This window comes from Sphaerodactylus townsendi, linkage group LG06, assembly GCF_021028975.2.
Source record: "Sphaerodactylus townsendi isolate TG3544 linkage group LG06, MPM_Stown_v2.3, whole genome shotgun sequence".
Lineage (NCBI taxonomy): Eukaryota > Metazoa > Chordata > Lepidosauria > Squamata > Sphaerodactylidae > Sphaerodactylus > Sphaerodactylus townsendi.
In genome coordinates this window covers 64,400,794-64,421,932 of record NC_059430.1, presented here as the reverse complement: position 1 = coordinate 64,421,932, position 21,139 = coordinate 64,400,794, and the positions used below count along the sequence as shown (strand labels likewise).

Below are 21,139 nucleotides of genomic sequence, written 5' to 3'. Positions count from 1 at the left end.
GCAGTTTGGGGTGATTTTAGTTCCAGCATAGAATATGGATGTCCAAGTGGCAAAAATATAGCCTTCAACAATTCAAGCATGGCACCTGGAGCAGACCCGTGATTCGGAGCTCCAGTAATTGGAACTTTTAAAGGGTTTTTTGCAGCCTGAGAAGGTTTAGAGCAGGGGTAGGGAACCTTTAACACTCAAAGAGCCATTTGGACCCATTTTCCACAGGAAAAGAAAACACTTGGAGCCGCAAATAATTTTTGACATTTAAAATAAAGATAACACTATATATATTGGGTTTTTTTACCTTTTACTCTGCCCATTCTGAGAAGCGCGTGGATGCGCCCACCCTGCTGCCTGCAGGGTGGGCAAGGATGAAGCCGGTGGCTCGGCCTCGCTGGCCGCGGGGAAAGCGCGCACCCCACTCCAACGGGGCGGGCGAGAGGGGAAGCCTGCGGCACGGCCCAGCCGACCGTGGGCGGTTGGTGTGCCCGCCCTGCTGCCTGCAGGGTGGGCAAGGATGGGGCCGGCGGCTCAGCTCATGGAGCCAGAGTGCAAGGGCAGAAGAGCCACATGCGGCTCTCGAGCCGCAGGTTCCCTACCCCTGGTTTAGAGGGTCACTTTTTCTCTCTGGGCTACTACAGCTGTTATAGCCTTCGGTGCAAGTTTGTTGAAGTGGGCTCTGGCTGGTCCCGCTGGCAAGTAAGCTGACATTTGAATTTAGGATTGGGTTGTAATGACTTGGAAGGCAGAAATGGTCGACTTCTGCTTCTGCTCCTGATCCAGGCAATGTGGTTTTCGGTCTGGGAGCTGTTGAGGGGACCTTTGGAAACATCAGATGAGGGGGGCTGGTGGCAGAGACCCCCTGACAATGCTTGCCTGCGAGGGGGCAGGGATCACCCAGCAATGGAGACATCTGCCCGCAGTTACTGGACGATGCTGGTTTGAATGGACTTGGGTGGAGATGTTCCCGAGCACACTGAAGTGGATTAGATCTATCCTGACCTGGGAGACACCTGAATGATGATGGGGGTCTGTGGCAGGGCCCCCAATGCAACATGAGAGGTCCTCCAGGTGGGGTTCGAGACATGGCAGCGATGGTGATGGAGGCTGGTGGCAGTGGCCCCCAGGAAACTTTGGAAATAGTCTCCCCCAGACATGAGAGTAGAGCGTGCCCTGTAAAAACATGCTGGTGACAGCAGCAGCAGCTCCCTAATAAAACACCGAGACTGTTTACTCTCAGCGTTTGACAGACATTGCTTTCCACTGTTGTTTTTTCAAGAAATTGGGTTTGTTGTTATAGTTAACTTGTGTCTTTAGGTAGGATGTTATATTATTTAGGTTGATTGTTGAATCCTTCTGTTAGGATGATGACAATTAGACCTTTTTTTGGCTGAGTATATTTATTTGTTTGTTTGTTTGTTTGTCTATTTATTTATTTATTTATTTGACTTTTATACCGCCCACCCCCTGAATTTGTAGCATCTGCAGTGTAGGTAGGATTGTCTTTTAGTCTCAGGTTTTTGGAATATAGAATTTGATAGGAAGTCACCATCTGTTTTTCTATGTTATTATCAAGTTAATTTTGATGATTAGGTTAATTTTGATGACCCGTTCTTGTATGTTTTTTATTTTATATTATGTTGTATGGTGATTATGGTATTATTATGTGATTATTATGTGACTATGTTATATTATTATGTGATTATTAATAATACTTCTGATGTTATAGTGATTTGTTATAAGATGCTGTTTATTATTATAGATGTTGTAATGTGGCAGTGTTGTGATGTTCTGTTCTTATATATTGTCATTATAAAATGTATGGTTACCAAATGTTATTATGTTAATGAGGTTTGGGAATGTTGAATGTTTGGGAATGTTGAATATTTGTTAATCTGGTTGAAATGCTGTTAAGGGTTTGACATTGTTATTATTGCTGAGACCATAATTAGTTTATTGTATTGTATTATTATCTTTGTTATGATATATGGTATTACTATAATGTTGTTCACTGCCATGAGCCCTTTGGGGCAGCGCGGTATACAAATTAAATTTCCAATTCCAATTTCAATCAACATGCCAAAGCACTTTTACTATTGTGTCAGCTGAAATCCCTGATTTTGCCACAGTGATGTATGCTAAGGCAACATTAAAATTATTGTAGAGTGTTATATGTGGGGCACCTGGAAGCATCTGTAAACTCCCAAGGTTCAAATTACAGTGGTCACATGGTTGCCTGGTTTCCATAGAACTGATCAGACCTCCGCAGTCTACCAATTTGTTTATGAGTGCATATCTCTCAAGTACCTATATGTTTAATTTTTAACATTATTAAAACTTCTTACTTTAGCCATGCTTTGGGAAGTGTTCAATCCCCGATTACCAGTATTTATGAATTAAGTTCCTTCTAGCAATTCTTCTGCTCCTTTTTTAAAAAACCTACTATACTGTGTTATTTTTATTATTGTGAATTTGTTTTACATTTTGTCTTAATTCTGAAATGTTAAAATTGCCGGGGACTAAGACTTGAAACATATAACCCTGCATGCTTTGCATTCTTTGTTTATTTATTTACATTTATACCTCACCTGTACAGGATCCCTAGGTGGATACAGCTTTAAAACATCCCCTTACATAAATAACAACAACCACCACCTTTATTTGGCATTTAAAAAATAGGTTCTAGAACGTTGCCAGACATTTTTGAAATACAAATCAAGAGTACATTCAAAACGCAGACAGGAAGACTATATTTAGCAGTATACATTACTTAGAAAGTTCTGTCACTTGTAAAAGAAATTTTGCTACTTTTTCCAAGAGCATCACATCTGTGTTGTTTAACAGAAGCTCCACAACAGAACAGCCAGAGTCACTTTCAGATTTGTCTAGGGCCAGCCTGGAAGAGAAATTCCTAATGCCCACATATCTAGGACAGTCAAGAATAATGTGAGCAAGAGTCTCCACTTGATTTTTACAGTGTGGACAAACCCGATCCTGGAGAGGGATGGATAAGTAACGACCCTTTGTAATTGCCGATGGGAAGGTATTGGATCTGGCCCTTGTGATAATCCATCTCTGTTGGGATTCAGTTAATAATTCAAGATATTTGGCTATGTGCCCCTGTTCCGGTATTATTCCGACAGAGAGGGGTGAGCATGGGCCTTTCCCCACTTTTCCCTCGGCCGCCGTCGCTGCGGGCAATTCCCAGCGCGCGGCATCCCTGGCACACGCCCAGGTGTCCCCACGACCCCGCGCTCTGCACGGGGTCATCAAAAGGCACCCTTTGCAAGAGCACCAGGGATGCCTCGTGCTGAGGGGGCACGACAGCAGCAGCGTCAGGGCGGCTGTGCTGTCACTGCCCCTCTCGTGGGGAGTGCCGGGGGACCCCGCGCTACTCTCCTCAAGTAGCGCGGGGCTTAAGGTAAGTGGGGAAAGGCCCCATGATTTATTTGCTTGCCCCAACAAGATATGATATTCCTGTTCTAGAAGTCTACTTTTTAAGGTTTGGAAAATCTCTCTGGGTGTCAGCATACAGAGATCTTCAAGTAATAAACCTATTGAGTAAATTTTTGATTTGAGAAGTTGATACCATTCGGAGGCAAATAGGTCTGGGCGCGCAGTGTATATTACATAAATACATCCATTAGAGACATAGCAGACGAAAGTTAAAAATACAACCCTAGCCCTTACCCCCCTCCCCCCAACCAGTAGCATCATAGAGGGGGGATTCCTGGGAGACTAACCAAATGCCTGGGTGAAGAGGAAAATCTTTGGCAGGTGCCTAAACTCATACAGGGTAGGTGCCCAGTGAACTTCTGAGGAGAGATTATTCCAAAGCCTGAGGACAATAACAGAGAAGGTCCTCCTGTGTGAGGGGGGGGGGGATAGCCTCCCACTGTGGCCTCAGTGTTCAGGCAGGTACATATGGGCACAGGCATTCCTTTAGGTAGGCAGGGCCCAAGCTATTTAGGGCTTCATAAAGAATGTTCTGTAGTTGTCAATATACCACCAAAAGATGCACATTCTATTGCTTAAGGTAAGTATTAATGGGCTGAACCTAGACTAAATGTTCCATAGATAGAATGGAACTTTCTTGCCGCCTTCGTTCTATTGATCTTGATATCCTGTTTCTGTAGGACTGAGATCCCTGATGAATGATAATAGGGGATATGGGGTTGGAAGGGAAATTGGTGGAAACTGCAAATCTTGTCTGAATTGAATCAAATGTCTGTGATGTTTTCTACTACTTCTACTACTAATATGAATAGTTTTCTAAAGTACCACATGAATGGACCTTATATCTATAAGCATTTTGCCAATGCCGCATGTGGCATAACTACAGAATAAGTCTGCATGTGCTCTCCAGTAATTCAAGCATGGACAGGTTTTCTAGGAGGAAGGACTGCTTGCCTCAGCACATGCTATCCCTACATAATTTAGGCTGTCAAGAAAACCAGGATTTCTGCTAGGATTTAGTAGATTCTGCATACATAGAAACATTATTTAGAAAGTCTAAGAGTTGAATCCTACTCTCTGAAGAATGTGCACAACATTCAGACCATCGACTTGATTGAATATTTATTTCCAAGTCACCAGCATATCACTTACTGACTTACACAGGAATAATTTTTTTGTGCTTAGTGCAAAGACTAAAGGTGCAAGATACAGTAACTTTGCTGAAGACAAGTATTTCTGGGTATGATCGGTACTTGGCTGTGAGGCCATAGAGGAACCTCATGAATGCTGCCTTGGAACCCACAAATTGAAGGATATAAATTAAACGAACAGGTAAACTGGATTAATCTAATTTAATTCCAGTTTAATTGGAGTTTGGTTTTGCCGATGCATTAACTTGTCACTCACATCACGGATAGATTTCCCAAATAGTCAAAAAAAGCAATTGGTGTGGGAAATGAAAGCATTAAGTCTTTATGAGAAGAAAAATAAAATATAATTTTAATAATTGGGTTGATACTTTAATGCATCAATAGCATCATAATTATTACTAATATAAAAATTAACTATATAAACCTAAATCTAGACAAAAATAGTAGACAGCTAAATAATTTAGAATCAAAGATAACATTGAATTTCTTGTCCAACAAAGAATAAATATCAAAACAAATGTACCAATAAAGGTAACTATTTAAAAAACTTAACTGCAATAAAATATTTTCCACATCACCTACATTTAAGATGAACTGTAATTTTATAACAATTAAAATGGTTTACTGAAGAGCATAATGAACTATCTGAAAAATAATTACCTCAAAGTTTCTTCCTTCTTTTCTTTCTTCACACTAAGTTATAACTCATTTATTTAATATATTGCACCTGCCTCTTAGAGATTCTTCATGAAAGAACTTCTTACAGTTGGACAATGATTTAAAAGGTAAATGGGAGTGTATCTGATAAACCAATCAACAAGGAAGAAAACTCAACACCTCCCTTTGTAGACTTGCGTCAGCTTTTTCTTTTTTCAAAAAATAAGATAGATAAGTCAATTCTCTAGCACACATCCAGGACAAACATCACCGTTACTCAAGCTATTTGCTTTTTGTACTTGGCATTATTACAAAATTCACATCTGTAGTCTGACAGTCTCTTGTCATGCAGATAGGATACTGTAGATGGCCTATTTTGCTAAATATGATGTTTAGAGAAGAGGCATAATGGTTGTACTATAATTTTCTAAACAGCACAACTGCTACAATGTAAACCCAAAGTATAAAACCATAAAGAGCTATGGGTTCAGGGCCTGCAACTACCTTCTGTTTCTCCAGCCACACAATTACTGTCCAATATTTGACTTAACAGTTCAATTCTAAACAGTTCTGTCTTTCTAATTCCACTGAAATCAATGGTCTTAGAAGAGTGTAACTCTGCTTTGGATTGCATTGGTATTTCTTCACAGAGCACGTAACTAAGTAAGGAATTCTCTACCAAAGAATGCCTTCAGTATCCATGAAAAGCCCCATCAACATAATATGGCCGTGACAACATTACTGGAGGCAGTCTTCCATGTTTAGAGAAAATATACTTCTTGCCATCAGATGTTTGGTATTGACATCCGACTGCTGGACTTGAGGCCAAAGCACACATTGCACAAAATAAAATTGCAAATTTTAATTAAAAAAAAAACAGTTTTGGAAGATGACTGAAATTGCAATAGGGCATGTCAGTTCATCCTCACCAAGCTGTTTCTCTGACACAAATTGCCCCACCTTCTCACCACCACCAAGCCTGTGAACAGACAAGTATCCTTATTGACCCTGCCCTCTTCATCCCATATAACAGTAGCTTCAAAGCCATCTACTTGCAGGTCTTTTTGTACTCCAGCCTCATTACCCTGATACTGCTTTCTCCATTCCACATAGTTGCTATTTTGTCTTACAGGAAAAGTTGGGCTACTCAATCACGGCTCTCCTGTGCAGTGTATAGTGTAGTCCTTAGAAGACAAAGCTCTGAGGCTGATGAATAATTTCTATTTGGCTTTTTTTCAGGTTTAATTCTGTCCCAAATCCCTAAACCTGCAAAAAAAATCCAACCCAATAGTAAAAAAACCCTGATAACCCAAATAGCTATTGGGTTTTGTCAATTTAAACTTTAAGGGGATATTTAGATTATCTTCCACAGCACCTAGCCACTTAGAGTCCCTTTAAACTGGCTTGATTTTTTTTCAAACCAAAGAATCCTCCCCTTTCACCTTACTTACCTTAGCTGGGTGTTCCTGGTGGGGTCTGGGAGATACTTAAAACCCACCCCTTATCTTGCTGAAGAACATAGTCTTCCCTGTCCTCTTCATGTCCTGTGTGTTTTCCAGGGCAACAAATGGAAGCGCTTCCTGGAGATTCTCTCCCAGCTGATGATTGCTATTCATTTCTTCAGGAAGCTGAACTCCTTGCAGAGTTGCACCTTTGCAGACAGGATGGGGGAAGGAGGAAAAAAACTGCCAGTAGCCAATGAGGAGCATAACTGGCAACACTAATTAGACAAAGTTTTTATTCACTAAGATATTTTCAGTGTTCTGGATTTTTGGGCCCTGATCAGACAGTATAAACTAGCCAGCCCATTCTGTTCCAGAATCCAGAGGTTTTGAGTGATAGTTCAAGGTTTGTCTTTGATTCTTGAAGTTGTCCTCCCTCTGTATGGTCTTTGGAGTACCTGTCTTCATGGGATCACTTGCAGTCCTGCACATTGTAGACCAGCTTGCGTGGAGAAGATGTCAAAGAGTTTGATTGAACCACTTGTTTTTAAAAAAACTTTTTCATTGAATCAAGGTAAGGTTAGAAGAACTTTCACATTTAAAATTTTTTTGGGGGGAGGCTTCCTAAAAAGATAACAGGATTGCTAGGTGGCAATTTCTCATAGGGTCAAATAGAGCCAAATTTTTGGGTTTTTTGGGTTTTCTGAATCAGATATTTGGGGTTTTTTTTTGGGGTGTCCCAATAATTTTAAAGCCAGAAAAACTCAAACCCAAATTTTACCATTTTTATATGCTCAAGCTTATTTCTTTATCCCGATATAGAAATTTATATCTAAATGACTTCAAGAAATACTATTGCAAAAGATACTAAATGTTGACTATCAACCACCTTTTTTACTTCAGATCTCTGCTATCTATTATTGGATACTTTAATATAATGTCTTAGTGAAATATTTAGATTTCCATCCATAAAACTATTATTTTAAACCTATGGCATTTATCAACCTCTGAGAACAGGTATAAGCACAATATAAGGTCTGTAATGCACTGCAAGAGTGCTATACTAATTCCACAGTGTTCAATGATATAATGATATAGCCATCCCACTTTCTCTTGCTTCAGAAGGGAAACCGCACAATTCCTTAACGTTAACATTCTGAGTTAGAAAACTAGCTGAGAATAAAGCATTTCTTTTGATGTGGTTGTTTACCACATGCACTGAAGTTATTTTAATGTGGAAGAACATTCCAAAATGCAATCCTCATTTGCAGACAGAGGAATATATAATATGTGTGTGTCTTGATTTGAGCAAGATTAAAATGTGAATTAGGTAAATCTATGTTATAAGTGGTCACATGCCTTACATCAGTCTTAAACTCCATTCTATAACTGGCCAGAATATCTCATAGTTGCCTCAATAATCAAAAGCGGCTAATAGTAGTAGAAGAAGAACAGTTGGTTTTTATGTCTTCCTTTTCTGTACCTTCAAGAAATCTCAAAGTCCCTGAGGCTTTAAGGAGTCACCAACAATCACCTTCCTTTCCCCTTCCCACAACAGACACCTTGTGAGGTAGGTAGGACTGAGAAAGTTCTAAGAAAATTGTGATTAGCCCAAGGTCACCCAGCAGACTTCATTTGGAGGAGTGGGAAACAAAGCTGGTTCACCAGATTAGAGTTTGCCATTCATGTGGAGATGTGGGGAATCAAACGTGGTTCTCCAGATTAGAGTTCACTCCTCTTAACCACTATACCATTTATTTAAAAAAGAGACCTACTTGAGTAGTGCACCTATTCCTAAGAGTAATGGGCAATGTATGCTCAGAAGTCTGCTCTGATGATGAAGCATACCTAACGTATGCTCAGAAGCTCAGAAGTCAAAAACCAAATTTTGTCATAATCACAATTATCTGTTTACTCTTAAAATTTAGAAGTTGTGAATTGACATGTTGAAAGATACATTTTCCTCACTTGTTGCACACTACCCTGACAACAGTTTGATCAAATAGAAATAAAACATTTCTTTCAAAAGTTGCAGAACAGTTTGAAGTCCTGGGTACACATATGAAGAATAAATATCTAAGGATAACTCAAATCTGAATTTCCTCAATTTCCTCTGGACAAAATCTAGATTAGATCTAGCAGGCAAAAAAGACAAGCAAGTCCTTCTTTCTGAGCGTAGACAACTTTTCTCAAATCACACTTTTGACCATTCTATTGTGAAAATTTGCGTACTTTCACACTTGGGCTCTCATGGAAAAAATTTCCAAGGAAAAATTAAATATACTTTTTTCCTACAACCATTATATGAATACTTCATAATTGAAGTAATAAGAGTGACTGGAAGGAAGATTCTAATGATTTAGAACAGTAATGTTATGAGATTAGATTTCAATTTCTTATTCCATCTAATATGGCCACTTTCAATTTTTAATTATTAAAGTTGTTTGGATTGCATTCAATACTATTTCAACACCATAGTTAAATAATAAACTGGAGAATGTTTGGGAAGGATTCCTTGTGCAGTAGAAAGGGCAATCTGCATGCAGGTGTGAATTCAGCACAGATCATTTCAAAACAAAACAGATGTGGAAAATATTTTAGTATGACCAGTAATTTCTACCATTATGCATGACATTTTGCATTAATATGTCATCTCAGACAAACAGGTTATTCTATAGTAAATATTCTATAGTGAATAAAAAAAATCTATTTCCAATGTTGCTTGCCAATCAACCATCTGATCTGCCCACTCTGAATGTTTTAAACTGAGTAGGGATTTGTACTCACCTTTGTGCAGTTTGTGTCCAATATGAAAGTAAACAACAAACAAGATCTCCTTCACAAAACATTAGGAAAAGGAAAACCACAATAATAAAGTCCTTTTGGATACTGCAGAGCTCACAGTACACAAATACTAATGCATGGAGTTTACTTTTACCTAACAACAGTTAAAATACAAGATAACCAGAGTTCATAAGTTCATTCATGAAGCAACACCACATATTCATTATGCAATAATAACTTCGCCCTGACCTGGATAGCCCAGGCTAGATACATTTCATCAAATCTTGGAAGCTAAATAAAGTTGACCCTATTTGGTATTTAGATGGGAGACCATCAAGAAGGTCCACGGGTTTGGAGCAGTATAAACACCATTTTGGGTGGGAACTTCACACGGATCTTGCCCTGCAAACAACTCTAAACTGCCCCTAACCCACGCCAGTGGCCTCGGAGCAGGTTATACGAGAATCACTCAATGAGCAATTCTTTTGTTTAGAGCAGAGCACAGCCATGGCTGAGAGAACGGCTGCCGCTGTCAGCCATTGTAAACAGACTAATCGCTCATGGAGTGATTCTTGCACAACCCCCTCCCCAGCTCCTATTCACAAAGCCACTGGTGGGAAAGGTCCATCCCATGGCCCAGGTACAGCTGCACTTGTCAGGCAAGCAGGGACAAGGCTGATATTGATATTGTTAATTATACTATTGTTGTGCGGCGCCCTGAGCCCTTCGGGGGAGGGTGGGAAATAAATTGAATAAACTAAACTAACTAAGCCCATAGCGACTGCACCATTGCGTGCCATATAGCGTGTGACCAAACATCCATGCCCCATTCGGACAGATGCATGCCGTTGGGGCAAAATACACCTCCTGGGATTTCTTTGTCATTCATATGTCATTCTTTGTCATTTGTCATTCACACCTCTTACTTCAGTAGTAAGAATAGGTTTTTTTAAACAAAATATCTAGGTGCCAGCATTCATTTATAGCTGAAATTGCTTCAATGACCTCCCAATGCCAGTTTACAAAGGTTATACACTTCTTGATTTCCCTTGTGATTCACCTCTGGAAATATCTCTCAAAGCATGTCCATTCGTCAAATGCATACTATTAGCTACCTGAAAATGAGTTGTACTGACACTGGTAGATATTCAGGCTTTAACCTAAGTGTACTGACCAAACCTTGGTTTTAGAAACACTATTCCAAATTTGAGACCAACAAAATATAATACAACTATATACACTTGCCGTTAGTTAGTACATTGTGGTAACCTTAATGATTGCCTGGCAAACGTAGCTGTCAAGAATAATCTGATAAGGAGCTATTTTTCAATGCCCAATCACTGTTCTCAGGTTGATGAATTAAGAACATAAGAACATAAAAACTAGCCTGCTGGATCAGACCAGAGTCCATCTAGTCCAGCACTCTGCTACTCACAGTGGCCCACCAGGTGCCTTTGGGAGCTCACGTGCAGGATGTGAAAGCAATGGCCTTCTGCGGCTGCTGCTCCTGAGCACCTGGTCTGCTAAGGCATTTGCAATCTGAGATCAAGGAGGATCAAGATTGGTAGCCATAGATCGACTTCTCCTCCATAAATCTGTCCAAGCCCTTTTTAAAGCTATCCAGGTTAGTGGCCATCACCACCTCCTGTGGCAGCATATTCCAAACACCAATCACACGTGTGAAGAAGTGTTTCCTTTTATTAGTCCTAATTCTTCCGCCCAGCATTTTCAATGAATGCCCCCTGGTTCTAGTATTGTGAGAAAGAGAGAAAAATTTCTTCCTTGCCTACCACTATCTTTGCTAGTTCCTCGGATTCACCTCCTAAGAAGCTTGGTTCAGGTGCAGGAATTTTCCTCACCTCCTCTTGGGTGAAGACAGATGCAAAGAATTCATTCAGCTTCTCTGCAATCTCCCTGTCATCTTTTAGCACACCTTTTGTTCCTTCATCATCTAACGGGCCTACCGCTTCCCTAGCTGGCTTCCTGCTTTTGATGTACTTGAAGAACTGTTTGTTGCTGGTCTTGATGTTCGCAGCCATGCGTTCCTCATAATCCTTCTTTGCCTCCCTTACAGCTAACTTGCTTCTCTTTTGCCACCATTTGTGTTCTCTCTGGTATTCTTCATCAGTTAAGTTGGACTTCCATTTTCTAAAAGACATATTTTTTCCCCTAATAATTTCCTTATCCTCCCTTGTTAACCATGGTGGCTTTCTTTTGGACTGGGCGCTGTCTTTCCTAACCTGCGGAACACATTCCAGCTGAGCTTTTAAGACTGTGTTTTTAAATAACCTCCAAGCATCTTGGACAGTTTTGACTCTATTGATTTTCCCTTTCAGCTTCCTGTGCACTATCCCCCTCATCTTTGAGAAATTTCCCTTTCTGAAGGCAAATGTAACTACATTAGGCAAATGTAACTACAAATTATGATGCTCTACTAAACTTTTAGCATTGATTAATTTCTATTTTTTAATAAAATATTATAACAGATTTTTATATGTATAAATAACCCAAAACATAGTAACAGCTGGATAAAACAAATATTGACTTTACCAGATTTATTTGGCTTTATCAAAAAAATGCCAACTTAAAAGAAGCTGAACTCGAAAGTTACCAACATAATGGAATAAAAATAGTAATTTATTCCTCTCCCCCCATCCCCACATTTATGGTGCCTTGCCCACTCCCAGGCTATCAGGCTGGTTGGCGTGGCTTTGACAGCGTAGCAGCAGCAAGCCCCCTCCCCATGCAGGGAGACCGAGACCTGTCCACTGGTGCGCCTGGAGCCAGCGTGGTGTTGTAGCTTAGAGCAGGTGCACTCTAATCTGGAGAACTGAGTTTGATTCCCTGCTCTGCCATCTGAGCTGTGGAGGCTTATCTGGGTATCTATATTACCTTGTGCACTCCAATACATGCCAGCTGGGTCACCTTGGTGTCACAGTTCTTTGGTTCTCTCTTAGCCCCACCTACCTCACAGGGTGCTTGTTGTGAAGGGGGAAGGGAAAGGAGTTTGTAAGCCTCTTTTGAGTCTGCTTACAGGAGAGAAAGGGGTATAAATCCAACTCTTCTTCTTCTTCTTCTTCTTCTTCTTCTTCTGCTTCTGCTTCTGCTGCTTCTTCTGCTTCTGCTTCTGCTTCTGCTTCTTCTTCTGCTTCTTCTTCTTCTTCTTCTTCTTCTTCTTCTTCTTCTTCTTCTTCGCTTCTTCTTCTTCTGCTTTTTCTGCTTCTTCTTCTGCTTTTTCTGCTTCTGCTTCTTCACTTTAGCCTTCCAAACTGCATTGCTATGACTGTATGAGTCCTGCCTCCTAGGAATTAACTCTGCAGGAGTCAGAAAGGACTGTTGTGGTGGGAGAGGGAAAGATATATTTCCTTTAGATCTGGTTCATAAGACCCAGCCTTAAATAACCCTGGTTTTCAGTTTTTTTGTTTTTGTTTTCAAATTATCATATGTAACTTTCTTGGTGGTCTCCTATCAAGTACTAACCAGGGCTGACTGTGCTTAGCTTCTGAGTTAAAGAAGAAAGCTCCAAGGTCATACCAAACCAACCAACTGGTAGTCATTTTGCAGTGCTCAATCAGGGGTCTTTCACAGTACTTACTGACAGACCCTCTAACTGGAATGCCAGGGATTGAACATGGAATGTTCCACATGCCGGACTATGGTTCCTGAGTGGGAGATGGTGGGCATGTAGGGCTGCCTCAGCCTTGGATTAACAATTAAACAAATAAGCATACACTTAGGGGCTGAAGTAAAGAGGGTCCTGTAGAGTTTGCTGTGTTGGAGGGGCAAAGGTGGGGCAGCACCGGACATGGGGGCCCCGTCTGGGCATGCCATTGGATGGGCCTCAGCCTCCCCATGTGGTGAGGGGGCCAGCTGCAGCCGTGTGGTCAAAGCCACGCTGACAACCCCAATAGCCCAGGAGGAGGAGGGGGCAATGCACCATAAAAGGTTGTGCAGCCAGGGCCATACTGGCCTGGCCCAGTGGTCCCCAATGAAAGATTTGCAGTGGGAAAACTTGCCCCCCTCCAGAGCCCCTATGCTCTTATGGGCAACCGCAGCTGTGAGGCCCAAAAACCATGCGACATCACTAAGCCGAGGGAGCGAGTGATCTTCTCCTCGGCAGCCTCGTAAGAGGCCGGGGCCTTGCCGGCGCTGGCTTTTAAAGGCATGCCATGTCCCTCCCTCATCATGTGATGGGCTCCCGTTATGTGACTCAGGCCCGGCCTCACACTCACTCAGTGCACTAGGCCTGAGTTTGCTCATCCTTCCCCCAGCCACAACGGCAGCCCTGGGTAATTCTGGGGCCGAGTTTTCTCATGGTAGAGGAATCAGCACATAGCACATATATAGTTATGGGAGGTTAAAATAGTGTAACCCACCTATGGTTGAACTGGACATCTCCTGGGTGACCTGTACTACTGCAGGTTGTGGCCAGCTAAGTAAGGGTCTAGAGTCCATTGGTCTCATTCTCCTGAGTGCATGCAGGACTCTTCAGTTCGTTCAGCCAATTGTTTATTCAGTTCTTCAGGCACACAACACTATTCCTGCCTCATAGCTCCAAAATTCCCCTCACTACTTAACAAGTACCCTTGCTTAGCTAACTTGCTGCCCCACCTACTCCTAGCTGCTGCTAATGGCTGCCAGCTTGTCCTTTTTCCAGGGTTGTTAGTCCACACCAACTATACTTGAACTTTGTCTTGCCTTTTCTTAGCAAGCTTTGTCAAGCTGCTGGGATACCTGTTTGGCCTCAAGACTTTCCTCATGAATAGCATTTCCTAATATCCAGCCTGACTGTCACAACCACCTGTTTTACCATAAGTGCAAATATTGAGACAAAACTGCAGTCATTTGAGGATAGAGATGGGCAGAATTCCTGAAATTTGAGGATAGAAATGGGCAGAATTCCTAAAATTCAAAATTCTCAGAACATGTGTTCTATCCCCACTGAATCAAGCATTGTACCTCCATCAAATTATGTGCTCCTTGTACTGACTGCCAATAAATATTTGAATGACTAGTATGGAATCCTTGTCTATAGCAGAAGCCTTTGGAGGATGTTTGAGAGCATAGAAAGTTCAAACAGAGTTTGATCTAAACTTACTGAGGATTTCCTAATTCAGCACTGGCAATGCTAGCCAGCTACATTTCAGGGAAACTTAAATTATCATTTACCTCTTCCATATATGCTACCTCAGATTCCTTCAACAAGTGCTTTAAAATCACTGTCTCATAAGAATGTTTCCTCAATGACATATTGCAATTTCATTTGTGTTTCTAGAGCTTTTTATTGAGCTTCTAGATGTTACATTTTCAAACATGCGAAATGAAAGTGTGGTTGTTAGTTACTCGTTTGTTGTGAGCATTCATACATCTTGCCTCAAGGTCCTGCTTTTGAGATAAAACATTTTCCCAGGGTTAAAAATACAATGTCCAGTCACGAAATTGAGACTTTCCTTGCAGTCAGCACTTCAGTTTTAATGATGACGCTGAGTGGAATGTAGCTGTAGGAGCATCATTATCTTCTGCCTATGACTTGTGGAGACTGATACAATTCCTACTCATGCCATAAAAATGAAATTTTTGAGAATTTCTCGTGGCATGAGTCATGCAGTGCATTTAAGCTCTCAACACTGATCACATGTACCTGGCTAATCATGTGCTCTCTTCATTTATTTTTAAGAAACACTTGCATGGAAAAATCTTCAGTAGCAAAACATGTGGTAGGAGGGAAAAAATTGGCAAAACTCAGCATTAATTTCTCCAATGAGAGGTGGACTAAACATAGGATTATATGGAGACAGATCCTAGTATTCAGATCTTGCCACTCGCTCCAGAAATATTGCAGAGGAAACAAAAGGAATATGAGAACAAATCCAAAATATAAAGCTGGATTTTGTGCCTGTAAAAACTGAGATGATGAAATTGAAAGCAGCAGTTATTTATGGCCTATGTTAGACAGGCTCAGAGACCTCCCTGGATCCTGGCCAAGCCCAACATGCTGATACATGAACTTATAGTATATATTCAGGTTTTCCCTGTGAAACAGATGCCGGATCCCCAGGGCCATTTTGTGATATCTATGGGAAGGGGAATTTTAACTCCCCTTTTCCCTACACACCATGGCCCTAACCTCAATTAAGACCCAACTGACAATTCACTTTCAAAATCTGATAGAAGAGATTAACACAGAACTCCAAGCACACATGTGGTTTGGCAGAACTTGGAGTTGACCAGGGAACATCATAATGTGTGGTGAGGAACTTAGTTGTATGCAAGCTTCTTTATGAAAAATTATGTTTGCCACATTTTCCAAATGTCACTCAAAGTGAAAGATTTTAATTGGATTGCAGACCCTCAGAAGGAACTGTACAACAAATATTTTGATGTGCTGCAGAACTCTGCAATAGGCTGGCACAGGAAAATGCCTCTTCTGTTGTTACACCTTTTGGTTTCAAAAAACTGACATAATAGCAATGGTGATCACTTGGGAATGATGAACTGTGTGATTTTATTTGGGCAGTGAAATCCTGGTGGGGGAGGTAGTGCAGTGTGGCTGGGGACAGCACAATCACGCAACCTCCTACAAGGCTTGCTTTATTGCTGCCAGCAAGTCAAAAGCAATTATTCCCCTTTCCCTGTGCAAGTTGCCTATGTAGCACAATGAACTTCACCACTGATTTTGCAGATGTAAGTCTGCACCAGCAAATGGAAGTGTTCGTGGCCCGAAAGGGCTCAGGAAGTTGACTAAAGCTGGCTTCACCCCTGGGAACACCCCTTTGATGCCAGCAAAGGCTCTTGTGCTACAGCTGCAATGGTGCCCAAGCACTGAGCTGTTGCGTGGCTCCTGGTGCCAGCTTCTGCTTTGGCATAAGGGCCCCTTATGTCAGCATGGTTGGTGCCAGGTTGATGCCTTTTCTTCAATGGCTTCAGCCCCAGCCAGGTTGCACTATAAAATTTATTTAATGGAACTTCTATAGTTTCATTGAGCCTAATTCTATATAAAATCATTGTTTCAAAATCTATTCTTTTCTCCTTCAGCCATATTGTATTTTTATTTGGCACTTCATGAAATGTCTTATCTACTTATACTAGTTATGAAAAAGGGCAAAGATTTACTTTTAGCAACAAATGCCTTTCAGATTAAATGATTGAGGAATTGGAGCACCTTCCTTATGAGGAGAGGCTGCAGCGTTTGGGACTCTTTAGTTTGGAGGGGAGACATCTGAGGGGGGATATGATTGAAGTCTATAAAATTATGCATGGGGTAGAAAATGTCGACAGAGAGAAATTTTTCTCTCTTTCTCACAATACTAGAACCAGGGGGCATTCATTGAAAATGCTGGGGGGAAGAATTAGGACTAATAAAAGGAAACATTTTTTCACGCAACGCGTGATTGGTGTTTGGAATATGCTGCCACAGGAGGTGGTGATGGCCACTAACCTGGATAACTTTAAAAGAGACTTGGACAGATTTATGAAGGAGAAGTCAATCTATGGCTATCAATCTTGATCCTCCTTGATCTCAGATTGCAAATGCCTTAGCAGACCAGGTACTCAGGAGCAGCAGCAGCAGAAGGCCATTGCTTTCACATCCTGCATGTGAGTTCCCAAAGGCACCTGGTAGGCCACTGCAAGTAGCAGAGTGCTGGACTAGATGGACTCTGGTCTGATCCAGCAGGCTCTTTCTTACATTCTTATATGAAAATCATGTGTAATTTAATGTCTGCACAGCTGGTGATGAATTAGGAATGTAAAGTTGAATTCAGCAGGTCTCTTTGGCATTACTTTTCATTTATGCCTAGAAACTGAAAGATAGTTTTCAAAAATATGGCAGCTATAGAGTCTGTCTATTATACATTTGCCACCTTCAGGAGACCTGGTTCTATGGAGATCTGAAGCTGCTAATCTGGCAGTCAGTAGGAAGAAAACCTGGGTCATGTGAACGTACATCAACACATACACATTTACCTGCCCTCCCTCTTTTTCTACTGTGATTGCAAACATCTTTCTTTTCTGCTTCTCCTTCTTTACTGCTGGGAAAGAGGTGTTTACTCAGCAATCCGCAACAGCTGCCCTTATATTCATTCAGAAAGGTAAGCAGAAGTCTGAAAAGTGTTCCATTCATTCTGATGGACAGCCCTTGATGTCAGCTAACTTGTCTACACATTGTCCTGTGTAAATATATTAATGAACAGTATGTTATCAGGACTTATTTTTGAGGGTATTATAATTAACAGTATTATTGTTTAAAGAAGTTTAGAGTCTTAAATATACTATTTCATTGGCAATCTATCCTTCACAAATGCAAAAGGCAGATACACTTCTTTCTAAAAAACTTAATTTAATGCACTTAATCTGTTATTGTTTTGTAATACCTAAATAACTGTTGTTGAAAGTACACAGTTACCTCTATTAGTTACTTTAAAAAAATGTATTTGACTCTCATGTACTTCTAATGATCTTGGAAATAATTCCAACTCCTTCTCCCAAAGAAGTGTTTGTCCTAAATAAATAACTACTAGGACACTTTTTAAATAGCTTCATTAAACAGTCAAACTGTAATTGCAAAACACATGCTGGAAAACAGCCAGGCACTGAGACAACAAATTATAATAATTATTATAAATGTGAATCCACGATGTTTCCAATATGTATTATGTCTATTCCCAGAGTCCCTTTAAAAGTGAGAAAAGTGCTTAATCTCTCATACCCCTAAAAGACACTTGTGGCGCCTTGGCTTCCTAGAGTCCCCTGCAGGCCCTGGTTCCACCCCTCCTTTCCCTTTATGGGTGGTGTCAGGCCCATCCTCCTGTTGGTTGGGGAGCACTTGAATTTGGTGAATCACGACCCTAGGAGGGTTTACTCAAAAGCAAGCCCCAATACCAGCAACCAAGCTTACTCCCAGGTAAAGGATCGCGCTTTAGTTCTTCCCATGAAAATCAGTGGGGCTTAACAGGGTTTCCTACACTGCTTCCCCAAAACTAGGTCTGAGGTTTAATGCTAATAATCTCCCTGAAATAATTACACAATTATCACATTGGGGGCCTGGCGGGGGAAGGGGGAGGGGTGTGGGGGAGAGGGAAGTAAAACTTATGCTTTTCAAAACCCAATAAACCCCCCACCACAAAATAGAAGTAAAAAGGCAGTCAAGGGGCCTTTCCCTACTTTCTTGGATCCCCCCTATGCCAAGCAGGTAGCTGCTCTCAAGGCGTGCCAAGTGGCATCCCAGAGCTGGGCGCCCAGGTGTCCCCACCTAACCCAGGGCTTCATGCCGCTGAGGTCCATCTAATGCTGCCCTATAAGCAAGAGTGCGTCTGGGATGGGCTGAGGGGGCTGACAGCGGCATGCAGGGCAGGCTGACGCTTTGTCGCCACCCCTGTCGTGGGGAGTGCCGGGGTACCCCTCGCTACTCTCCTCAAGTAGCACGGGGCTTAAGGTAAGCGGGGAAAGGCCCAAGGAAGGCAATCCTAAGTAACAATGCTGTGCGAGGAGTGGGATAACTTCAGGAAAGCTAAATTGGTGGAGCAGCCATCTGATCTGCGGTTTTTCCTTCACATGTCATCACAGCACTTGACTTCCCACAAAAATGCAACAGGAACAGAAAAATGAAAGCAGTTCTAGCAAAGACCTTAGTGTGCTTTAAAAAAAAATTCTAAATGCATCTTGGTTCCTCCTTCCTAGGCTTGAACTGCCCAGGCAATTGGCAAAAAACTTGGGTCTGAGCATTTCCCTGGTGTTTGGAAAGGCACACGTTTTGTTTCTTCAAGCCCTTGAGCAGCAGCAGCCAGCCTGCTCTAGCGTCCAGCAGATTCTGCATGCACCTGCAGCTCTGCCCTGCACTGCTCCAGCACCTCTGTCCCACCCCCTCAAATAGGGGCCAGCCTGCTCTAGCCTCCAGCAAGTCCTGCATGTTGCTCTGCACCACTCTAGCATCTCCACCTTCTCTGCCTCTGCCCCTCCCCCTCAGGCAGCAGCCACCCGGAGCACAGGCACCAGACCCGCCAGCCGAGTCCTTCCTGCTAGTCGCTGTGCGTGCATTCGTGCCCAGTGGCTCAGGCCAGCCTAAATGTGTGTTGGGTGCAATTTTCTGCCCCCACATGATGAACTCTGTGTGCATGTGCCCACAGGGAGGACTCTGAGTGCCACCTCTGGCACGCGTGCCATAGGTTCACCACCACTGGGCTAGTTGAAGTGTGTCCCTTAAGTAATTAAGAAATAATGGAATTTTACATGTTGTTTGTGACTGCTATTTTTTAGATCTCCCAGTAAACAGTTCTACACCAAAGCAAGGGAAGAGAGAAAGCTGCTGATAAAAATGCTGACAGCCTCTCTAAATAACAGCACTAAAGAAGACAGTCATGATGGCTTGGTTGTTTACTTTGGTACAGCATTAAATAAGGGATGTGAATGCACCATAGCAACCTCTGCATCACAAAGCTATTACACCACTTTCTATAAAATGGAGACCCTTAAACACAAATGAATATTTGATAAATTACTGCCACTTTCATATTAATCTATTCAATATTTTACTCTTCCCAAAATCTTATTGCTGTTTAATTTATTAATCTTCTGCCTCCCTCAGCCCCTTCAACTCTGTACTGTAGAGCCATACATGGAGCATTTACTTTAAATGTATTGTCGAAGGCTTTCATGGCAGGATTCAACTGGTTGTGGTGGGTTTTCCGGGCTATGCGGCCATGGTCTGGTAGATCTTGTTCCTAATGTTTCACCTGCATCTGTGGCTGGCATATTCAAAGGTGCATCACAGAAAAAGTCTGTTTCAGTCTGTGTCTAGTGAGAAGGAAAAGTTTTGTGGGGTATATTGTCCATGTCCCAGGGTGGGGAAACAATCAGTAAGTGTTTGGGTGGAACTTGCTATGCAAAGGTGTGGTTGAGTGCATTGTACTGTGGGTGGAGTTATCAGTCATGGGAAGCCCACTCAGCCCAGTGATAGCCAATTTTTTACATGGAACATTTTGAGAAACAAGCCCTCAAAACAGCCCTCAAAACAGCACCCAGGAAACCCACAACTTGGTTCCGATTTGTGGATGACACTTTTACAATCTGCAGCCATAGTGAGGAGGAACTGCTGAATTTTCTGGACCACCTTAAAAGCATCCACCCAAACATCCAATTTACCATGGAAACAGAAAAAGAAGGAAAACTGCCTTTTTAAAGATGTCTTGGCCTTTCGCAGACCCAACCACCAATTGGGCCACACAGTATACAGAAAACCGACACACAGAGACCAGTATCTACATAAAAATTCCAACCACCACCCACAACAGAAAAGGGGCATAATCAAAACTCTGACAGATCATGCAAAAATAATTTGTGAACTTCACCTCCTCTCTGATGAAATCAGTCATCTAGACTGGGCTCTGCAGGCTAATGGCTATTCCACAACAAAAATCAGAAGAGCTTTAAGACCAAGAGAAACCCAGAGGACTGAGGAGAAACAGCCCACCACAGGAAAAAATTTTCTACCATACATCAAGGGAATCACAGATCAAATAGGGAAACTAATGAAAAAACACAACCTATAAACCATCTTGAAACCTACCAGGAAAATACAGCGCTCAGCAAAGGATAAGAGAGACCCCCTCACTTCTGCAGGGGTCTATCGGATACCTTGCAGCTGTGGAAAGGTCTACATAG

The 21,139-nt window shown here is 41.8% G+C and overlaps 1 protein-coding gene across 1 annotated transcript in view; it reads right to left on the bottom strand.

Annotated features, from left to right (window-relative positions):
* SLC38A4 (solute carrier family 38 member 4) overlaps positions 1-5,317 on the bottom strand; it is a 35,652-nt gene extending 30,335 nt beyond the window's left edge. Inside the window, exon 1 of the mRNA XM_048499969.1 lies at positions 5,259-5,317. The gene's annotated coding sequence lies outside the window, so the exon portion shown is untranslated. The remainder of the gene's footprint in view (positions 1-5,258) is intronic.
* Between the last annotated feature and the right edge of the window lie 15,822 nt (positions 5,318-21,139).